Here is a 23,924-nt window from a genome sequence, read left to right as displayed (position 1 = left end):
TTTGCACCGCCAGGAGCTCAGCCAGTCTTGCCTCCATCCGTCCTTGGTGTTGTTGTTGACTGGCGTGTTGCTCGGCCTGCTGGTTCTTAATCTCTGTGAGAGTCTCCACTGCCTGGCTGATGGCCCTGGTGTCACGCCGGTATGCCTCCATGATGTTGCGTATGTGTGACATACCGGTCCCTTCAGCTGGCTGGTCAGGTTCTCGCCTCCGCCTGCCTCCACTCCCACCACCCCTGCCCACATGAGCCTGGCCTGCCGTTGTGGGCACATCAGGTCTACGGGACCCCTGAGGGATGGCAGTTGCGGGGTTGTCTGCCTCCTCCTGGGTGCCCGGCGAACCTTGTCCCTCCAAGTCAGACTGGCTCAGTTGTTCACTGCGGGCAGGGCTCCTGGGTGTCTCCTGGGATGTGGCAGGAATGGGGGTGGTGGTTGGCACAGATGTACCTGAGGCAGGTGCTGCAGGGGCTTGAACACCAGAGGGTCCAGGTGGGTTGGGGTCATCCATGGAGTGTTGAGAGGCATCGCTGCCGGTGGGATCAGGTTCCTCCCGAGCCTGGGACTGTGATTGTTCCCCCCCATTGTTGGGGGGAGATCCATGACGTTGCCCTGTGTGTGAGAGAGAGACAATGTTAATGCTGTTTCATGTGACATCCATGTTTCATACATATTCAAGTTGGCACAGTTCCTCCAGGTAGTTGTATGTGCCTAGCATTCTCCTCACTGTTCACTTGTGGATGGGTATGTTGCGGGGGACAGATTGATATGTTATCCTGAGTGTTTGCCATGTAGATGTTTGGCTTGGATGCTTCTTTGGCTATGGATTGATCTTGTTGTGTCACATGTCCATTGTGAGAGTGGGTAAATCCATTGCCTGCCCCGCGGTGTGTGCTTGCATAAGGGGTGTGTGTGACAGGGCCTGCTGGTGGGTGTAGTGTGATTTGGCTGTGGGTCTCCCAGGTGATGTATCTGTCCCCTCGTGGTGCATGCTGGCATGACAGTGAGTGTGAGTTCCTGTCCTAGATATCTGAGCTTGTGGTGTTGGTGTTTGAGTTTACAGTGGTCACAGGAGGGCCTTGTGCTGGCTACAGCAGGGCCAAGTGCCATCTACCTTGTCAGTACTTTGCCAGTCCCTGTGCATTGTGCATGGTGCATGGGTATGACCTGGGCCATATGGGCTTAGGGCAATGGTGTCTGATTCTGAGTCGAACAATGTGTTTTGTGAGCCCCACCCTCCCAGCATCCCGGACATCCAGTCTTGGGTTTGTGCTTCGTGTAGCCTGGGACATGGAATGGCCTTGCTTTGTGGATGGGGCATACACATGTTAGTGGTATGAGCGTTGTTTTTGAGTGTGGTGGTGTCTGGTGAGGGCTTGGGGGTAGTTGCGTGCATTTGGTGTAGTTGGGGTGTGGATGCCATTACCCCCGTGTTACGTAAGTTGTTAGTGTACTCACCAGGCTCTGCAACTCCTTCGACTCCGTGTACTCCTACCGGCGGAAGCAGGGACCTCACCTTCTCCTCCCAGGGATGGTAATGTACCGGTCTGCGGGGCAGCCCACCTCCAGTGATGTTGCTCTGGGCGTAGTCCTCGTTCATTTTGCGCTTGACTGCCCTCCGCAGATTGTACCACCTGGCTTGGCATTCATTCCTGGTCCTTCTGATGGACGCAACAGCATTTACCCTATCGACGATCCTCTGCCACAGGCGTGATTTTTCGGCTATGCTGGTCTGTCTGACCAATGTTCCAAAGAGCTGTGGCTCGACTCTGATGACTTCGTTGACAAGGATGTCCAGCTCCTCCCTTGTGAACTTTGGATTCTTGTCTGTGGGCATGGTGTGGGGTGAGGGTGTGGATGGTTGTGAGTGTGTGGGTGTGAATGTGAAGGTGTGTGTGGGAATGTGGAGAGGGGGTTTGTGTGAAGGAGTGTGTGTGAAGGTGTATATGTTAAGGTGTATGGGTGCAGTTGTTGGGGTGTGCTCTGTAGCTGCAGTGAGTCTGTTGCAAAGGCTCATAGTTTGTGTGTGTGGGCCCTTTTTATTGGTCCATTTGTGGGTGGGCCTGAGTTAGAATTTTTGGTGGGTGTGTTATAAGAGGTGGTTGTGAGTTTGGTCCTCTGTTTACCTGTTTGGATGTTTTTTGTACTGTAGACGAGTCGAATTGACCCTCCTTGTGCTGTTTTACAGTGTCCTGGTTCAGTACGAGTCGTTTTTGCATATGTAAGGTGCATCCATACGCGATGTTGTTTTACCGTTCTCGCATACGCAATGTTGTTGTAAGGTCCGTACATACGCGATGCTGGGGGATGGTTCAGGGGTACGGTGCATCCAAGTACGGTGCTAGGGTACGGTGCGTCCAAGTACGGGGCTGGGGTATGGTGCTGGGGTATGGTGCGTCCAAGTACGGGGCTTGGGTACGGTTCGTCCAAGTACAGGGCTGGGGTACGGTGCTGGGGTATGGTGCGTACAAGTACGGGGCTGGGGTACGGTGCTGGGGTATGGTGCATACAAGTACGGGGCTTGGGTACGGTGCGTCCATGTACAGGGCTGGGGTACGGTGCTGGGGTACGGTGCGTCCAAGTACGGGGCTTGGGTACGGTGTGTCCAAGTACGGGGCTAGGGTACGGTGCTGGGGTACGGTGCGTACAAGTACGGGGCTTGGGTACGGTGCATCCATGTACGGGGCTGGGGTATGGTGCGTACAAGTACGGGGCTGGGGTACGGTGCTGGGATACGGTGCGTACAAGTATGGGGCTTGGGTACGGTGCATCCATGTATGGGGCTGGGGTACGGTGCGTACAAGTACGGGGCTGGGGTACGGTGCGTCCAAGTACGGGGCTTGGGTACGGTGCGTCCAAGTACGGGGCTGGGGTACGGTGCTGGGGTGCGGTGCGTACAAGTACGGGGCTGGGGTACAGTGCTGGGGTACAGTGCGTACAAGTACGGGGCTGGAGCACGGTGCTGGGGTACGGTGCGTACAAGAACGGGGCTGGGGTATGGTGCTGGGGTACGGTGCGTACAAGTACGGGGCTGGGGTACGGTGCTGGGGTACGGTGCGTACAAGTACGGGGCTGGGGTACAGTGCGTACAAGTATGGGGCTTGGGTACGGTGCTGGGGTACGGTGCGTCCAAGTACGGGGCTTGGGTACGGTGCTGGGGTATGGTGCGTCCAAGTACGGGGCTGGGGTACAGTGCGTACAAGTACGGGGTTGGGGTACGGTGCTGGGGTACGGTGCGTACAAGTACGGGGCTGGGGTACGGTGCTGGGGCACGGTGCGTACAAGTACAGGGCTGGGGTACGGTGCGGACATGGGGGGGCTACAGTGCTGACATACGAGGGTACGGTGCTGACATACGGGGGTACGTGCGGACATACACGGGGGAGGGGGGGCTGTACGACTCGTATCCCGGGCACAAGTTTACTCGGGATACGAGTGGTACAGAGTTCGCTCCGTACAGGACGTTTTACATACGCTTGTGTATTCGGAAGGGTGGTACGGATCGTACTTGTGCGCTCAGACTTCAGTTTTACGAATTGTATGTAAAACTGTCCGGGTACATCTCGTAGACTTTTCCCGAAGCGATTCGTATGAATTTTTCACATACGAATCGTACTTCAACGGTGGGACGGGACTTGTACGAATCGTACGTAAAAAAATACGGATACGAGTCATACGGGAATTTTTTTTACCCGATCGGAATCGGCACCTAAGTGTTCATCAACATTTACATTCTTATAATAAATATTATTCTATACCAGTTATAACGTAGCCTTTTGAAGTTTATTAACATCTAAAAACTCTTGCCAGATTTTTCTACTCTTTGTTGGTACACCATTTAGTAGAATAACTACCGGCTCATTTTCCTCTCTGTCTATACCAACAGTTTCAATGTTTTTCTTAAAATCTAAAGGTAAGTACACAACTCTTCCTTTGAGAACTCTTTGTAAATCTGTTGGTGGCAGCTTACCTGTTTTAGGCTCCATATCAACTATGGCTTGAAATGGGTGTACAGATTGAACAATAATAGACTCATAAGAATGTATTTAAATCTGCCAGTTTCTGAGGACTAGGTACCAACTCTAAGTTGTTCTGTACTGCTCTACCTGTCATTTTGTTTTCTTCTAATTTGTTGTAACAGTACTTACAAATAAGTTAATCACTACCCAATTCAAACTGACCTTCCACCAACAAATAAACACCAAGTTGCTGCCACTTGTCATTGTTCTCCTTTTCACTTTTTAAATATAAATCAACATTCCTAGTTTGACTTCTATAGTGAGTACGTTGACAACAAATACAAATATAGTTTGGTTTTTCAGATGAAACTGTGTTAAACGTAGTAATTTCTTTTGCAAACGGATCAATACTAATCTTTCTCCTGTTCTTCAACACCTACAGTTATCAAACTTTCAGTTTCTCTACACTCATTTTCTGAACCAGAAAAACAAAACAGTATATCATCATAAACTTTCTCTATATCTGAAATAGAACCATGCAAAATAGTTGTATTCATTTAATTTCAACATAATGCAGGAGGTTTTACATAGTAGAGTCCTCTTACTAACTTCCACATTTCAGAGTGGTGTACAGCCAATATTCTTAAATGATGAAAAGTACTTTGGCAGACTTTCTTGAAAGACAAGCAAGAGAATGACCTTGGAACTTAGTGTATTTGCTTATTTTACATGGATCTAGTCCATGTAACATCGTAACCTTCTGTTTAAACTTTTTTTGGCATACTCTCGTAAAACAATTCGTAATATGTCAATTCCTGTCAAATACTGCAAATACTGCTATAATCCCACCTAAATACAGGAGTTTGTGCGCGCCTCTCTTAAACTTCTTCAGCTGTTACTTCTTCTACATTCCTAGGAACCATTTTTTCCTTTGGAATCGGTGAACCATCTTTCATCTCATAGCTTCGACCTGCATGTACTAATGTTTAATGCTGAATATATCTTTCTTCATTAAAGAAAGGCTCAGTACTGGAAGTGTGCTTCCATTCTCCACTAAGAAATTTACAGAAGTTTCCCCTATTAAACAGTCTTTTTCTTTTACTTTTCTCCTTCATAAACACCATTGTTTTGTCCAATTTTCTCATGCTCTTCAATCTTAATATAAATATTTGTTTTATTTCAAAAGCTTTATCTACTATACTTTCGTTCTGTTGCTTTTTCTTATAAAATGCTAATCTTCTTTAATACTTTTTACAATCTTTCAGTATATTTCGAATGTCTTTATGCTTTTTTAGCCTTCTTGTAATATAGATTGTTTTTCCATATAATGCTTTTGTTTTATGATCTCCATTTGTCTTTTGCTTCTGATTTGTTCTAAAACTTTTCGTTTCACTGTCAACATTTTCAACTTTTTTCAAACTTTCAAACTGTTATAACAAACTGTTTAGTTCTCTTACCAGAAGTCTTTTTTATTCTCTTTAAGATTTAGCACTTCTTCTAATTTCCTGTTTTCACTTTTTTTTAACCCCTTCTGTGCCCATGATGAGATGGTCTCGTCATGGAGCACAGTCGCGCTGTGCCCATGACGAGACCATCTCGTCATGACACCCACCCACGGGGCAAGCGCTGGCGCTCCCCCCGTGAGTGGTCGATCTTGTTTTTTTTAAACTGGGAAGGCAGGGGAAGACCTTCCCCTGCCTCCCCCCGCCCCCCGCGCCATCAATGACGTCAGCGCGCGAGCCGTGCTGACGTCATTGGAGGTTTCCCTTTGCTCTCCGAGGCGCAGGAAGCCATTTGCTTCCTGCGCCATGGAGAGTAAAGGTTAGTTTTGGGGCTGGGGAGGGGGGTTTCTTGCATCGGTGGGTTTGGGTTAGGGTGGGGGGACTTTGGTATGCTAAGGCATGCCACGAGGCTCGGCTTCGTTCGTGTGTGCCTGTTGTTGCTTCCCTGTAAATTGTTTCCAAAGTTGAAAAACACTCGTCTTTCTAGTTGCTTCCCTGTGAAATGGATCTAAAAATGCCGAGAAATGCCCTTCTTTTTCATTTATCAAATCCAAAGTGCAGCAGCATGATTTTTGCATCGGTGGGTTTGGGTTAGGGTGGGGGCACTTTGGCATGCCACGAGGCTCGGCTTCGTTCGTGTGTGCCTGTTGTTGCTTCCCTGTGAAATGGATCCAAATGGGAAAACGCTCGTCTTTCTAGTTGCTTCCCTGTGAAATGGATCCAAAAATGCCGAGAAATGCCCTTCTTTGTAATTTTTCAAATCCAAAGTGCAGCAGCATGATTTTTGCATCGGTGGGTTTGGGTTAGGGTGGGGGCACTTTGGTATGCCCAGGCATGCCACGAGGCTCGGCTTCGTTTGTGTGTGCCTGTTGTTGCTTCCCTGTGAAATGGATCCAAATTTGAAAAATGCTCGTCTTTCTAGTTGCTTCCCTGTGAAATGGATCCGAGAAATGCCCTTCTTTTTAGTTTTTCAAATCCAAAGTGCAGCAGCATGTAGAGAAATAGAATTTCTTATATGATACCTAACTAATAGCAAGACAGAGGGGTTGCAAAGTGGCTGATTGTTTTTTTTTACATCCAAATACACCAGCATCACTTTACAGAGTTTTCCAGTGAAGTGCTACTTTCATTTTCTCGTCTTTCTTTGAAGAGCATTGTTGTTTCCAGGTTGGGAGATTGTACCATTCCTGGAGGTACTGCAATCCCTGGTTGATGGGTGGATTGGAAAACACAATGTGTACCATGGATCTGTGTTTATGGATGTGGTCTTTTTATACCATACTGCTTACGTTGTGTAAGGATGTAAGCAATGGACAGTGAAACGGTTCCCTTCAGGGCCCTCTAGTCATGTCCATAACTTTTCAGGTGAAACCACTCGCTGATTTCTGAATAGTTAGTGAGAGATCGTTTAGGTAACCATGTTGTTTCTGCTTACATTTCACATGCTTTGCATTCCCTATGAGTGGTTGCTTTTTTTTAGGCAGCATATTACTCTTATCAAGTTCATAATTTGAATTGAGCAACATCCAAGTGTTTATAGCGGGCACAATTAGGTTATAGCTGAAGGCAGTGCGAGTTTCTCTCAGTGGGCAAGTATGGTGTTCAGTGGGGATGTGGCACTATGGCCAGAGCTGCGGAATTTGGAACTGGGGAACCGGGTTCCGCATTCATGACCAGTCCACCACACCACTGTACTGAGGGAGCACATTCCCATGCTAGACCGTAGAAGGCCCCACTAGACCTTAGAAGGCTTGATGTCTTAGCACAAGCAGGTGTACCCTAGTGGTGTCAATTGTGGGTTAACCTTGAAGGCCTGTCCACCACAATCCATACTGAAGTCCATCTTAAATTTCGCACCTCCCAGCGTTCCCCTGGGTCTCCCGGTAAAAATGGTGCCTCACTTGTGTGGGAGGCCCAAGTACCCGCGACAGACAAGGGCCCAAAACGTATTGAGGCGACATGAAAATTGCCTACCTCAAAACGACCTGGTTTTGCAAGGGGGGTCACCTGGGTTTTTGGCCCGGTGCTCGGCGGCCACCTAGGGGAACCTACCAAACCCACACATTTCTGAAAACTAGACACCCGGGGGATTCCAGGGAGGTATGGCTTGCGTGGATCCCCCAACGTTTCCTTACCCAGAATGCCCTGCAAACCTCAAATTTAGCTGACAAAATCACCTTTTTCACACATTTTTGTGTGGGAAAGTTGTGGCATCACCGGGCTGACACAAATTTCCAATTCAGTTTTGTAAAGGAACTGTTATTATCTATTGACTTTCGATGCATTTCTGCCTTCCAAATGAAAGATATTGTGTAAAAAAGAAGTCATTCTAAAAAATGACTGATAATTCTCATGCTAGTATGAGTATTCCCAATTTCAGAAATGTGCAAATATCTACTGTTTCTAAACTCTATATTTTGTTCCCACTTCAGAAATACATAGGTGTCTTTCATACCGATTTTTCCACGTACACATTTTTACAGAATAATTACTATATACCTGGTACATAATAAAAAACCATTGCAAGTTGCTGCTCAGTTTTTGGCTCTGGGTTCGTCGGGTTCTTGGTGAACCTACAAGTCCTATATCCCCACAACCAGTAATGTCCAGCGGATGTAATGGTATATTGCTTTCAAAGAGCTGTCATAATTAGAAGAAGTTACAGGTGAAAACGTTGACACAAAACGCTTTTTTTTTCAACTAATTTTCAATTTATCCTATATTTAACTGTTAGTTTCTATAAAAAAACCTTGATGGATCTACACAAATGACCCCTTGCTGAATTCAGAATTTTGTCTTCTTCTCGAAAATGTATATCTTTCCAGGATTCATTATTGCTTTTGTACCCATTTCTGCCATTAACTGGAAGGAGGTCAAAAGCACAAAAAATAGCAAAATTAGGCTATGTCCCAGAAAAATGCCAAAACTGTGTAAAAAATGTTGGGTTTCTGACAAAAGTCTGGTATCCCCGAAAATCTGGGAAAATGGTGATTTCAACCCCACAAACCCTTTTTTGATAACATTTGCAGGGAAAAGCCCAGATGCTTTCATTTGCAGCCCGTTTTTCAAATTTTTCCGAAAAACCCCAAAATTTGCTGTATTTTGGCTCATTTCTCTGACCCCTCCAGGGGAATCCACAAACCCTGAGTACCTTTAGAATCCCCATGATGTTGGAAGAAAAGGACGCAAATTTGGCATGGATACCTAATGTGGTCAAAAAGTTACAGGGGCCTAAGCACGCACTACCCCAAATAGCCAAAAAAAGGCTTGGCACAGGAGGGGGAAAAGGCCTGGCAGCGAAAGGGTTAAGTAGTAGTGTTTTGTTTTATTGTCTTCTCTTTTCATGTTTTTTGTCAACTTCAATTTCTACCCCAAAAAAGTAAATATCTAAAAAGGAAAGAATACTTTTATTAGATTGTTATATCAATTAATAATTTTAAATATTTATATGTTAATATTCACAATAACAAAAAAGCAGTTAGTTACATTTACATTGGCAATCTCTCCATAGCAAATAAATATATAGGATACTTTATTTTGCACGTTAGAAAACCTGTCACAACAGCACACAGACCTTTAAATTTGACACATTCATACTTTCAGAAACATGGTTAGACGTTTAACAGTGCCATGGGAAGGGTTGCTGTTTTAAATTTGGCTAGGCTTAACATTCTGAGCAGTTGGTCAAAACAGAAGCTGAAAGAGAAATGTGAGCTTTAAGACATGTTGGCAGAAGGGTTAGAATGTTGGGCCTAGCCAAATTTTAAACAGCAACCCTTCCCATGTCACTATTATAAGTCTCACCATGTTTCTCAAGGCATACATGCATCTGTCTGTGCCTTTTGCTAGTGGCATGATGCATAAAAAGAAGCATACAACTAACTGAATACCTGTGTTTCACAGCGCATGCTGACTGAACTTGTGTTGAAGAAAGTGCATGTATTCCTTTCTGCTTACAAAACAGGGCACCTGGGTATTGAATAGGCTATTTCCGAGGTGCCTTAACACCTACATTCATAAGACATCACTGCCTGCACAACCGAATGACAGAGTAGAACTGAGAAAATGTGTCTACCATCTTCAGATGCATAACACGTGTGAGAATATATGTACAAGTAGACACACACCTCACTCACAAGAGCACACAGACCTTTAACCTTGACGGACTGCATTTCTAATTTCAAGCAGACACTTAAACGTTTACGGTCTACTACAAGTGTAGCTTTCCACAGACACATAAGAAGTAGCCTAATCACTAAACCTTCTGCCAACATGTCTCAAAGCTCACTCTTCTCATGCAGCTTCTGTTTTCACAAACTGCCCCTTTCTGTCCTGGGGACCCCATCCGCCGGGGCATGTCCCTCATCAAAGGGACCATGCGTGGAGCCTGAAGGCCCCCGCGGTCCCAGCCAGCTCCCGCCTCCTGGGAGGGCTGGCAATGCTTTTTGCCTCCAGGGAGCTCCTGACATCCTGCTCCCGGGAGGCAAAAAGCAAAGTGCTCTACTGTGAACAAGAGAGAGCAAAGTGTTCTCACTTGTTCACAGTGGACCACTTGTTTGCTATGGGATGGCGGGAGCACTGCTCCCACCATTGCATAGCAAACTGCAATTTCCCAGGGGTGGACACCCCAGGACATCGCTGGAGCCGGCCCTGGGGGGTGGAGGTCCCCAGAGCCATAAAGGGCTCCACGAGGGGGGTCCCCGCGGTCCCCCTCCAACATCTACAAAGCCCCGGGAGGTGGTGGTCCCTGGGCCTGCAGGGGCACATTGCCACACCCTGATTTTAATAACTATAGCCCCAGAGAGGTGGTGGTCCCCAGGGCAGTGTGGGGGGGCTCCAGCCCCGCCATACTTCATTTTATTAACATAGCCTAGTTGAGATGACGATCCCCAAGGCTGTGTGCCTCCCGCATTTAATGACTGTTGCCCCAGTGAGGTGGTGGTCCATGGGCAGTGGGGGTCCCTGCAAGCCCCCGCATGATAAATTTGTATTGCCCCCGCGACCTGGCCCACCCAAGAGACCGCGTTTCATTTTTTAAAAATTTGCTGTGGGATTCGCGCACCCAGCATGAATTTCAACGATTTTTAGTTTAAAAAATAATGCTTTTTTGGGCCCTCTGAGTACCTGTGGGACCCCCTGAGCAGGCCCAGTGGGTCAGGGTGTTTCAACCCTGCCCCCTTTTCTTCATTCAAGATGGTTGTCAACACAATATTTAAATTTCTCAGGATCTATTGAACGAATCTACACCATTTAACAAAAAGGGCGCTTTCTATACCAAGAGCTACCTTTTAGCTAAATTTAGTATAATTCCATTCAGCAGTTTGGGCTGTAGCTGTGTCTAAAGTTTCCTATGGAAATTAACATAGAGAAAACGCGTTTTGGGACCCCCCTTTTTTCTCGGTCCTCACTTGGTGAATCAACCTGAAACTTTAGAAACAGGGGCTGACCTGACCGCCCCATTAGTTTTGAAAATTTTGCAATGATTTGTCAAATGACACCAAAGATATTGGCAAATCAAAATAGCTTTTCCTATGGAAACTAGGTCCTAACTATAACTACCTACTGGTGACCGCCAGTAGGTAATATATAAATATATGTGTGTCTATATATATATATATTCACTGAAAAAACCATAGGTTTCACACACGTTATAGTTAGGAATTAGCAATAAAAAAACCATACAAATTCAGTGAAAAAACCATAGGTTTCACACATGTTATAGTTAGCTGGACATTTTACTCGTAAAAAACCAATGAAATTGCCCCGTTATAGTTAGTTCAGCTAACTATAACTCGCGCGCCCGCAATGCACTGCTGATGACGTCACATATTACATCACTCATGACATGGTCAGTGACATCACTCATGACATCACTGATGACATCTCAAATGACATCACTGATGACATCATCCAGTGAATGTGTGTTTTTCTGAAAATTAAATATGCTTTATATATGTATTTCTCAAGGTCAATGGAAGAATAAATGGGTATATAAGTGTCTAAATGGATGCTTTGTTTTTGAAAAATTTATTGTGTAATTGACTGATTAAGTGTATCTTAGTGAATACATGGCTTAGTGAGTAATGTTTAAGTGTGTAAATATCTGTATCAGTCTCTCACTTTGTGTATAAGTGGTTGCATGGGTTGCTTAGTAGCTACATGGGTGTCTATATAGGTTATTAGTTGTTTTTTTGAGTATCAGTCTGAGTGTCTGTATGGTTCGGTGGGGGGTATTATGTAGTGCATAGGTGCATGAATGAATAATTCACTCTTTGTGTGTGTTGAACACAGCATGTGTGCAGGACTGTATGGGTGGATGAGTGTGTGTATGGGTGTGTTAGTGAGTGAATGACTGTCTCAATAGTGTCTTTATGAGTAACTACATATGTTTAAAACTAGTATATGTGACTATTGGTGTATATATGTGAGTATATGTGAGAGCTTGAAAGAGTTCCTGTATGAATAAGTATGTGTTTCTATAAGTGATTGTTTAAAAGACTAAGTATGTGTAAGTTTCCGTAGAAGTAAGTGTGGTGGTGTGTGTATAACTGTATATGCAGGTGAATGTATGTTTGATTCTTTATTAGCATGAGTGACTATGTGTGTGAGTAACTCTATGGATGAGTGGCATTATGTAACAGGATGTATAGGTGTATGAGTACATATGATGAGTGAGTACATGTATGAGTGACTGTATAGGACTGTTGGTGAATGAGTGGATGTGTATGTGGATCTTAGAATTACTGAAGAGGTTGTTGTAACTGGTATTGGTTTGTCCATTGTTTTGAAAATTTTAGTCTCTATTTTTGAATGTGTGTATCAAAGCTTATATTAAGGTGAGAGGAGGTCTGCCACTCTATCACAAGGATGATGTCATCAGTGATGTCATCAGTGATGTCATTTGAGATGTCATCAGTGATGTCATGAGTGATGTCACTGACCATGTCATGAGTGATGTAATATGTGACGTCATCAGCAGTGCATTGCGGGCGCGCGAGTTATAGTTAGCTGAACTAACTATAACGGGGCAATTTCATTGGTTTTTTACGAGTAAAATGTCCAGCTAACTATAACATGTGTGAAACCTATGGTTTTTTCACTGAATTTGTATGGTTTTTTTATTGCTAATTCCTAACTATAACGTGTGTGAAACCTATGGTTTTTTCAGTGAATTTCTAAGGTTTTTTAAATGCTAATTCCTAACTATAACGTGTGTGAAACCCATGGTTTTTTCAGTGAATTTGCAAGGTTTTTTAAATGCTAATTCCTAACTATAACATGTGTCAAACCCATGGTTTTTTCAGTGAATTTGCAAGGTTTTTTAAATGCTAATTTTTTTTTTTTTCATTTTTTTCAAACATATTTTTAATTTCCTTTCATAAAGACTATGCTTAAGTTTTTAAAATCCTTAAATATTTTTTTTTAATATATTTTTTAAAATAAACATGTAAAATTTATTTCCAGATTTTTTTTTTTTTTTTTTAGTACGCGTACCGTAAGCTCACGGTAAGCGTACGGTTTACGCAACGTCCGTAATCTATCTACGCTGCTTGCGTATAGTTACGCACTTTGCGTAGCCGCGCGTACTGCGCGTGGGACGCGTGCGCGCTTACGCCACACGCGCACGTTACGCGGAAGTGCCGGGGAGTGACTGTTATGCGCATGCGCGGAAGCGCGTGTCTTTTTTACGCGCATGCGTACTTTTTGCCGTAAGCGTACCGTAAGCGTACCGTAAGCGTACGGTAGGTCATGTGATCATGAAACACAGCTTTTGATTGGTTGAAACTACTTTCAGTTCTAGAACTCTCCTACACCACACCCATTCCCCTCATTTCTGCTTGTGATCCCTTGGGAGAAGGAGCTGGTTTGTCTTTGGGATACGATGGCAGAACAGCAGAGCTCTTCTGAGAGTGAGGCTAGCACCAGCAGCACTGTCTTGAGGCAGAGATCGAGGAAACAAAAGCCTTCTTATGTTTGGGATTATTTTACTTTTTCAGAAGGCCAGCAAAAGGTGAATGCACCATTAGTTACTTGCTGTCTGTGTAAGCGTGTACTTTCTAGAGGTAATCCTGACAGGAAGTATTCCTTTGGGAATCACACCATGAAGAGGCACCTCCAGGATGTACACGGAAGGACACATGGTCATCTTTTTGGAGGTAACTCTTCAGAAAGACGAGCCAGTACATCCACAGCAGCTCAGCCTGGACCATCATCTGCAGGGCTGACTCCTTCCTCTGCAGGTCAGGTGAGCCCTTCATCTGTGGGGGGAGCATCTCCTTCTGCTGGCCCTCTGGAAATTAACCCTCGGTTTGCGAGGGTTGAAGTACGGTGCGCCACTTGTCACGATCTAATTACTTATAGGGAGACCAGTGTTTCCCTAGTGAACAGTAAAATAGATCAGCACACTTGTCGTACCGTCTAATATTCCCAATCTTTCTTTCCTCTGTCCCTGCATGAACACAACGGCTCTTTTAAGAGCCAACCTTACCTTTCATCTATTTTTTACATATGTTTTTTAAAACCTTTTTTTTTTTTTTTTTTTAACCGTACGCGTACGGTGCGCGTACCTTTTTTTTATTTTTTAAAAAAAACACTAAAAATCAATTATCACATTACAAGGTCCTTGAGAGACTACAATTATTATTATTGACTTACCATACTCACTCCAAAAAATATTTATTCATTTGTTTTTTAAAAAAATAGTTTTAAAAATGGTTGTAGTTTTCGAAAATTTTCTATATCGATCTGAAAAAAATGAAAAAAGTATTAATATTTTTTTAACAATTTATAATACAGTATACATATTTACATTTTTTTCCAAAAAATATTTTTGCCTTATTTTTGCTGTTTTCAGAATATATTGCATTTCACTATAAATTGTGAAAGCAATTGCATTCATCATTTTACAGCGGGCAAAAAAAAATAACAATCTCAAAGATTGTATTAAAAAAGCCCAGAATCTCTTCTCACTTAAACTTATCATTACAGAAATGCATATTATTCTAAAAAAATATCATCTAAAAACAATACTTATTTCTTTAAAATACCGTCTGATATGTTTGTTTCAGAAGTATAATCACAATATTATATCTCAAATAACTCCAAAATACATCTGATTTCATTTCCTTTAGGCCAAATAGTATTTTTTTTTTTTTTTTTGGAATAAATTTCCAAGGGAAATCCATTAAAATTCTAAAGTTTAATCTGTCCAGATCTCACCGATTCTCTGTAACATTTTGGTTCACGAAAATTTTTTGAATAATTTATTTAGTCCACAATAGAATTGCTTACTTTTCCACATGGCCAAATAGTAATTTTTTAAATCATTTTTGAAAAAATTTCCAATGGCAGTCCAATAGCATTCCAAAATTTAAAATGTGCAGAAGTTACCGATTATCTCTAAATTATTGGTTTTTCAAAATTGCATTAAAAATTAAAAAAGTCCACATTACAATTGGTTATCTTTCCTTTAGGCCAAATGATAATTTTAAAAATATTTTTTCTACAAAATTGCAATGGTAATCCAGTAAAATGGTAAAATTATTTTGTCCAGATCTTGCCAAGTCTCTCTAAAATTTAGGTTTCAGGAAGATTAGATAGGAATTTGCTAAATCAAAAGGCAAACGTTGTTTGAAAATCAATTGGGAATCATTACACAGTGTCCAGCCTTTTTCACATTTTAGATAAACTGTGTAATGTCCAGAAGTAACAGTAGGTCCATCATGGAAAATTATTGCAACAGTTACAAAAGTTTTTCCTGAAATTGATAATTGCTGTCCTGTAAACTTCTTTATTAAAGTATCCAATTTTGAACCATCAGCTCTACATCGTTGCATCATTAAAATTACATACTGTCCGTATTCCCTTAAAATTAATGTTGAAAACATGTCAGAATTACACTCACCACATTTCATGCTATGATTAGCATCTTTAACTAATTTTGCAAAAGTGACTGTTTTACTCTCTGGCAATGTCAAATAAATAAACCTTTCATTATCAACAATAGAGCCACATATATTATAACAATTATCACAACTATGTTCCCATTTATAAGAGAGACCAAAAAAAATGTCAATGGGAACTCCTTCTTCTTCCACTACCTGAAGAAAATACATCAAAAATTCGTGTGCATCTTGCTGTTCATTTTGAGAAAACTGTGTTCGTCCTGAACATACATCTAAAAGTTTTCTAATATCAGTAGCACTTTCTATTTGAGTTTTATCTTTACTCAGCTTTTGAAAAAGGAGACTCAGCTCTGAACAGAATCTTTTTCCCTGATTTACTATTATCTGCTCTTGCAAACTTTCCAGATAAAATGCAACATTCAGCACTACATTAGCGTAGCAGTTGACACCAGAGCTATTTTCAAAATGACATCCTACAACCTGTTCTTCATTGTCCTTTTTCTTTTTGCTTGCAATTACATCACTCCTCTTTTTTTTCCTCTTCTCTATATCTTCATTACAGATATTCTCATTTCTCCTTTTACGAGAAACTACACGTTTCTCCAACACAGGATACTGACCTAAATGAGGAGCATAGCTTCTTCTTAATCTATTATACTCCTTTACACAGTTTGTATCAGCACTAACTTTTGAGTCATCAAAGTCTATCATGAATAAACCTGATAATGTTTTCACTCGTGACAAAGCTACATATGCCATACCTTCTTTGAACACAGTTGAACCAATGTTCACAAATGCACAATCTACAGTCAATCCTTGAGACTTGTGGATAGTTACAGCATATGCTAGAGAAAACGGAAACTGCTTCCTACGTACATATAAGTCTTTCACAAGCATAAAACGAACTGTACAACGACAAATATCTTTAACTTCATCTATCTGATCAAATTTTATCTGTAAACATTCAATTCCTTCTTTTTTCTGATAATTAATAAAACCCACAACTCTTCCCATCGCTCCATTCACTAAGCCTTTCTCAACATCCAAATTTCTCCTTAAAAATACTCTACAGTTCATGCAAACATATAGATTTTTTTCTAATCCTGCTGTTTTGGAGATGTTCTTCTCTAGTGAGTCCAATTTATTTTTCAGTTTGCCTGTTACTGTGACAGTAATTCTTCCATCCTCAATTTTGTCCACTGCTTCCAATTTCCTGATCTCTTCCTTTTCCAATTTCAAAAGCTCCTCATTAAATATTGAGCATTCACGTAGAGTTGGCATTAAGCAGATGACACTTTTGTTTTCTGCAATATTCTTGTATATTTTCTCTGCAACTATTTCTTCCTTTGGAAATAAATTATGTAGCAGCCGACTCTGTAATGCTTTTTTCCCAACTTCTGTGAGTAGTCCAATTCTGATATCTTTCAGAATACTTCCATATTCTTCATCGTTTGCTTGCCTCATATTAGTTGTAAGTTCCTTGTACTCAAAGAAGGACCAAATATTTGTATTTCCAATGCTTCCCAATGACTTCTTCGTGTCTTCATGTGTCACAGTATTAAACACTGGTTGTCCTTTAACTGGAGTAAGTTGCAAAAGATCCCCAAAAACTATGACGTGTTTTCCACCAAATAACACGTCATAGTCTGTCTTCAAAATTTGCTGCATTCTTAAATGCACAAAGGCAAGCATTAAGTTTGATACCATGCTCACCTCATCAATAATGAGAACTTGCATCTTCTTCAATACTCTTGAAACTTCCAAGGATGCTTCTCCAGTTAGCTTGTTGAATTGTATTTTGTTCTCATGCTCCACTGGTAACATTAGCAAACGATGTAAGGTGATTCCTTTTATGTTATATGCTGCTAACCCAGTTGGAGCAGTAACCACACAAGACAAAGTAGAATCCGTTTTTTGCTTTAGGTAGCTTCTGATGACTTTAATTAGGAAACTTTTTCCAGTGCCAGCTTGTCCGCTTACATACATCCTGATTGGATGAAATGATGTGCATGAGCACTCTTTTTTTTCATGTAGAAATCCGTGATCAATTTTGTTTTTGATCTCTTCATAAATGTGTTGCTGCTCTTGATTCAGTTGTCTTTCCAAATTTTGTAAGTCTATAAATTCTTCTTGAGCTTGATTCATAGCCGTTTCCACTTCATTCATGGCTATTGATGCTTCATTTTCAACGATTGGTTGTCCTAGGGGATCTTGACTGAGTGTTCCAGAACTTTGGCTGTCCTGAGAACTGTCTCTAGCTATTTCTGCTGCAATTGTAGTTTCCTGTTCAATTTCTTCATTTAACATTTGCAGATAAGTTGAGAATGTACTGCATTGTATGCTGTCTTTGCAAGCATTAAAAGAATCTTCATAGCTCTGGAATTCTCCCAGTAGTTCATCCTCTGTACGCCATGGTTTAAACAACTGTAAAAGAGCCAAGTAGTAAAATTCTTTCTTGTCGGTAGTGTCGCAACTCAGCTTCCGGTGATTTATCAAACTTCCTTTGGTTTGCTTCACCAAACATCCTTCTTCACCAAAACTTTATATTTTCCACTGTTGATGTCTTCTGCAGCTTTCCGTGAATAAATGTAGTTCTGCAACACTTCATAGAGACACATGTTCTCCAGATGATGACTTCTCTTGGGATAATATGTGTCCAACATGTTTGTTTTCAATATATCTGTACTTTCTGGGTCATTCTCAGCCAAATATTCAATTTCTCCAACAGATTTCAGTACCCGATTTCTCATTGCTGCAAGGCCTAAACTTGCCCAAATTATTCTTCTTGACTTCGAGTAGAGACTTGCAGAAGATAACCTATCTGAACATTCGTAGGATCCAATTTCTCGATGCGATAACATCTTCAAACTGAAACTGTACAGCTTCTTACTGACAGTCTTCTCGTGAGAAATCTCTTCCCACATTTCCTTCAATTCTGTTTTTTCTGATTTCGTAATGTAAGACGTTACATATCGTGCAACAGCAATGGAATTGTCAGCTACATACTGTATATCCATGTTAGCGTTCCACATGGATAAAATGACTGGGTTGTAGTCATTTATATTTTTTGATTCTTCTTTTCTTTTAAGGTTGTAGGTATTCTTAGGTGATTTTCTTGTGATAGTATGTCTCACAGCTGACATAAAACTGTTGACTCTTCCATTTGAAAGAACAGGTCTAGGAAATCCAAATCGACATTTAGTGTAGTATTTTTCTTTGCTCTTGTATTTCCGTCGACAGTATTTTCCACACCGATGACTTTGGAAACGTAGAACTTGCTCCTTTAACTTGTTCTCTTCTGTGCTTTTTGGTATACCACATGTTGCATATTCTTCAATGTAAGATAACACTGCTTCATCAGTATCTGTTCCAAACTTTGGGGCATCCTTGATCCACAGCAGCATATGAATATGAGGAGCACCTCTTGCCTGGTACTCTTTTCTCCAAAAGAAATCCACTATTTCTCCAAGGGGTGGATTTTTTTTTATTGCAGATGAAGGACATCATAGCCTCAAATCTATGATTGAAATATCTGCAAACATTAACCGGATCCAATGAGCACAGTTCTCCTGCTGTCTTGTATTCGATGTTTTTAATGTTTGAATTGGCCTCTCGTAGAAAATCCAGTAAATCATCCCAAGCGTACTCGGCACAGCTTAGGGTAAGGAACCATGTTGGTGTTCCTAAATTGCGTAACATGCATTTTAGTTCACCATGGCGTCGGTACCAATATTCATTTGTCCCACGCTGACAAGCCATCAGATTGATCAGTTGTGTTTCCAAATGATCATCTCGGTGCTGCACTTTCTCCATAAAATCCTTAGCAGACACATTTTGTAAATGTACTCCACTTTTTAAAATGTGATTTACTGCATAAGACAGTGCAGACAAGTCGCTTTCAAATAAAAGATGGAACAAATAAGGAATACTTTGTCGAAATCTGGGATCTTCAGCATATAGTCTTGTAGTCCGATACTCTGAAGCTGGAATCTGTTCTGGACGTTCATCGTATCGTCCTCCTTTTCCTTTAGGAAACAGCTGGGGAAAACATCGAGCTTCCAAGCTCTCCTCCCATACACTCACGGGATTTCCTTTTGCTTTCTTCATCTGAAAGAGATCAATATTGTCTCCCATAACTTCTTTCGAATGGAGAGGATGTATGCTAAAATGTTCATAAATTTCTTCTTCCTTTGACTTGTCCACTTTTTCAATTTGTCCAGTTGGTGTCTCTGTGTGTTCTTGAAAATCTTCTTCTTCTTCTTCTTCTTCTATATAAATTGATTCATACCATTTGTTATTTTTTTTCAAATACAAATTTGCTCTTTGTACTTTCCGCACATCTACCAGCTCCTGCCAAATCTTCTTATTCTTTGTAGGTACACCATTAACCAGAATAATTAATGGTTCAGTTTCCAAAGTATCCGCATCAATAGTTTCCATATTTTTTTTCAAATCCAAGGGCAAATACACCACTCTACCTTTTAAACCTCTCAGTAAATCTGAAGGAGGTAATTTACCAGTTTTGGGCTCCATACGTACTATGGTCTGGAACGGATGAACACATTGAATGAGTATAGACTCATATGTATTTAATTCGGAAAGTTCAGCAGGAATAGCATCCAATTCTAAATTATTATGTACAGCTCTGGTCGGCATTCTATTTTCCTCTAACTTGTTGTAACAGTATTTACAAATACGCTGATCTTCACCCAATTCAAAACAATTTTCAAGAAATATATATGTGGCAAAATCCATCCACTTATAATTATCTTCATTTTCACTCTTTCTGTAGAGATCAACATTCCTAGTTTGTTTTCTATAATGAGTTCTGCGGCAACAAATACAAGTAACATTTGGTCTTTCATTAGAGACTATTGCAAATTTTGTTATGTGATCATTAAATGTGTTACTTACAGAGGGTTCTACATTCTCTTCCACTTCTGCCTCATTTACTGTGTCCTTCTCTGCACTGTTTTGTTCAGGACCAAAGTAACAAAACTGAATTTCATCAACAACCTTCTCTACATCTGATACCGTTCCTCGGAACAGAGCCCTATTCAATTCATTTAACTTTATTGCTGGACTTTTGGCAAAATACAACCGTCTCACAAACTTTCTCATTTCAGTATGATGAACAGCCAGCATCCTAAAATGATGGAAAACACTATTGCACACTTTTCTAGATAGACAAGCAAGAGAATGACCCTGCAAACCAGTATTCTCTCTCACTCTGCATGGATCCAGACTTTGAAGCACCTTAATCTTTTGTTTTACACTTTTTTTACTATATTCTCTTAGAAACTCTCGAAATCTGTCAATAGATTCCTGACGCACAGTGCAAATACTACTACAATTCCAAGTGTACACTGGGGCTTTAGGACGTCTCCCCATTGCCTCATCTGCCATCACTTGTACCTCATCTCTTGGAACCATTATCTCCTTCTCCATTATGCAACCATTTTTTACTTCGTATGAACGACCTCTGGTGTCAACTGCATGCAGCAAACTATTACTTTGAAAATAGCTCTCTTCATTAAAAAAAGGTTCACTACTTGAACTATGCATCCACTTTCCTAAAAACACTTTACAAAAGTTTGTTCTGTTCACTACTCTTTTGCTTTTGCTTTGTGATTTCAGTACATTAACCATTTTATCTAATGTACGCATCCTATTCAAAATTAATATGAATAGTTTCCTTTTTAATTCTAATGCTTTTGCTGCAATGGCTTCAATTTCTTTTTTTCTCTTGTAATATTTTGCCTTTTGCTTATATTTCTTTACATCCTTTATCAAATTGGACATAACTCTTCTCTGAAACATTTTTCTACGTATCTCTTTAAACGCTGTTTTTCTGTTTATGTTAAACTTTTCAATTGCAGAAGGTATATTTGCATTAACTAAATTCTCAATTTTTTGCTGTTCTCTATGTTTTGTTACATTTTTCCGAGGACAGACATTTTGTACATTTTTCTTTGTTTTGAATATTTTGTTAAGAAATTGTTTTTTCTGCTTACCAGAAGATTTTTTCTTTTTCCCAACATGAGCATCTTCTACTAACTTTGGTCCTCCAGTTGTCTTCAAATATAGTTTTTTTTTTAGCGTTTTTTGAACTCGAGATTTTGTAGGCATCTTAAATTTTGTTCACTGTTCTTCAGCAATACCTGAAAAAAACTAAAAAAAAAATCCTTTATTGTATTTAAATATATTACTACATTTGTTTTCACAATAGTCACAAAACAAAATTTCTTTGCCAATTTGAATGCACACAAACTGCTCTTTTTTTTGGGCAAGTGAAAATCTCTTTTACAAACTGTCACATTATGAAACCACTTTTCAGATTTTTTAAAAAGCTCATGTCCACAGTGCTACACTCCAGCAAGGGCAACCAGCCTTAGTGAAGCTCAATGTATTTGCATTACAGACTGAAACCTGAAAACCCCACTCGCTTGTAAATACTTTGCATGACTATACACGGCAAGCACATGGGTGTGTGCTAAGACTCTGCTTCTTCCCCCAAAAATTCGCTCCCCCTTTCCATCTAATGCAACTGAGAAATCACCAGAGCAAGACGCAATAAATCTCTGCCTATAATTCCTCTATGCACACAGAGTCATGTTTTCACATTAGTCCCAAAACGAAATTTCTTTGCCATTTTGAAAGCACACTTACTGCTCTTTTTTTTTTGGGCCGAGTGAAAATCACTTTTACAGACTGACACATTATGAAACCTTTTTTAAAAATTTATTTAATTGCACATGTCCAAGCTGTTTTTTTTTCAGACCACCACCATGTGTATTCTCTGTGTCTGCCTACACTCCAGCAAGGGCAACCAGCCTTAGTGATGCTGAATGTATTTGCATTACAGACTTAAACCTGAAAACCTCACTGGCTTCTAAATACTGTGCATGACTATACATGGCAAGCACATGGGTGTGTGCTAAGCCTCTGCTTCTTCCCCAAAAAATTCGCTCCCCCTTTCCATCTAATGCAACTGTGAAATCACCAGAGCAAGATGCAATAAATCTCTGCATATAATTCCTCTATGCACACAGAGTCATGTTTTCACATTAGTCCCAAAACGAAATTTCTTTGCCATTTTGAAAGCACACTTACTGCTCTTTTTTTTTCGGGCCGAGTGAAAATCACTTTTACAGACTGACACATTATGAAACCTTTTTTAAAAATTTATTTAATTGCACATGTCCAAGCTGTTTTTTTTTCAGACCACCACCATGTGTATTCTCTGTGTCTGCCTACACTCCAGCAAGGGCAACCAGCCTTAGTGATGCTGAATGTATTTGCATTACAGACTTAAACCTGAAAACCCCACTGGCTTCTAAATACTGTGCATGACTATACACGGCAAGCACATGGGTGTGTGCTAAGCCTCTGCTTCTTCCCCCAAAAATTCGCTCCCCCTTTCCATCTAATGCAACTGTGAAATCACCAGAGCAAGACGCAATAAATCTCTGCCTATAATTCCTCTATGCACACAGAGTCATGTTTTCACATTAGTCCCACAACGAAATTTCTTTGCCAATTTGAAAGCACACTTACTGCTCTTTTTTTTTCGGGCCAAGTGAAAATCTCTTTTTACAATTTGAAATCACTTTTACAGACTGACACATTATGAAACCACTTTTTTTTCTTTTATTTAAATGCACATGTCCAAGCTGTTTTTTCAGACCACCACCATGTGCATTCTCTGTGACTGCCTACACTCCACCAAGGGCAACCAGCCTTAGTGATGCTGAATGTATTTGCATTACAGACTTAAACCTGAAAACCCCACTGGCTTCTAAATACTGTGCATGACTATACATGGCAAGCACATGGGTGTGTGCTAAGCCTCTGCTTCTTCCCCCAAAAATTCGCTCCCCCTTTCCATCTAATGCAACTGTGAAATCACCACAGCAAGACGCAATAAATCTCTGCCTATAATTCCTCTATGCACACAGAGTCATGTTTTCACATTAGTCCCAAAACGAAATTTCTTTGCCAATTTGAAAGCACACTTACTGCTCTTTTTTTTTAGGGCCAAGTGAAAATCTCTTTTTACAATTTGAAATCACTTTTACAGACTGACACATTATGAAACCACTATTTTTGATTTATTTAATTGCACATGTACAAACTGTTTTTTTTTCAGACCACCACCATGTGCATTCTCTGTGACTGCCTACACTCCACCAAGGGCAACCAGCCTTAGTGATGCTGAATGTATTTGCATTACAGACTTAAACCTGAAAACCCCACTAGCTTCTAAATACTGTGCATGACTATACATGGCAAGCACATGGGTGTGTGCTAAGCCTCTGCTTCTTCCCCCAAAAATTCGCTCCCCCTTTCCATCTAATGCAACTGTGAAATCACCAGAGCAAGACGCAATAAATCTCTGCCTATAATTCCTCTATGCACACAGAGTCATGTTTTCACATTAGTCCTAAAACGAAATTTCTTTGCCAATTTGAAAGCACACTTACTGCTCTTTTTTTTTCGGGCCAAGTGAAAATCTCTTTTTACAATTTGAAATCACTTTTACAGACTGACACATTATGAAACCA

This window comes from Triturus cristatus, chromosome 11 (genome assembly GCF_964204655.1).
Source record: "Triturus cristatus chromosome 11, aTriCri1.1, whole genome shotgun sequence".
Taxonomy (NCBI): domain Eukaryota; kingdom Metazoa; phylum Chordata; class Amphibia; order Caudata; family Salamandridae; genus Triturus; species Triturus cristatus.
Note: the sequence above shows the minus strand (reverse complement) of the source record.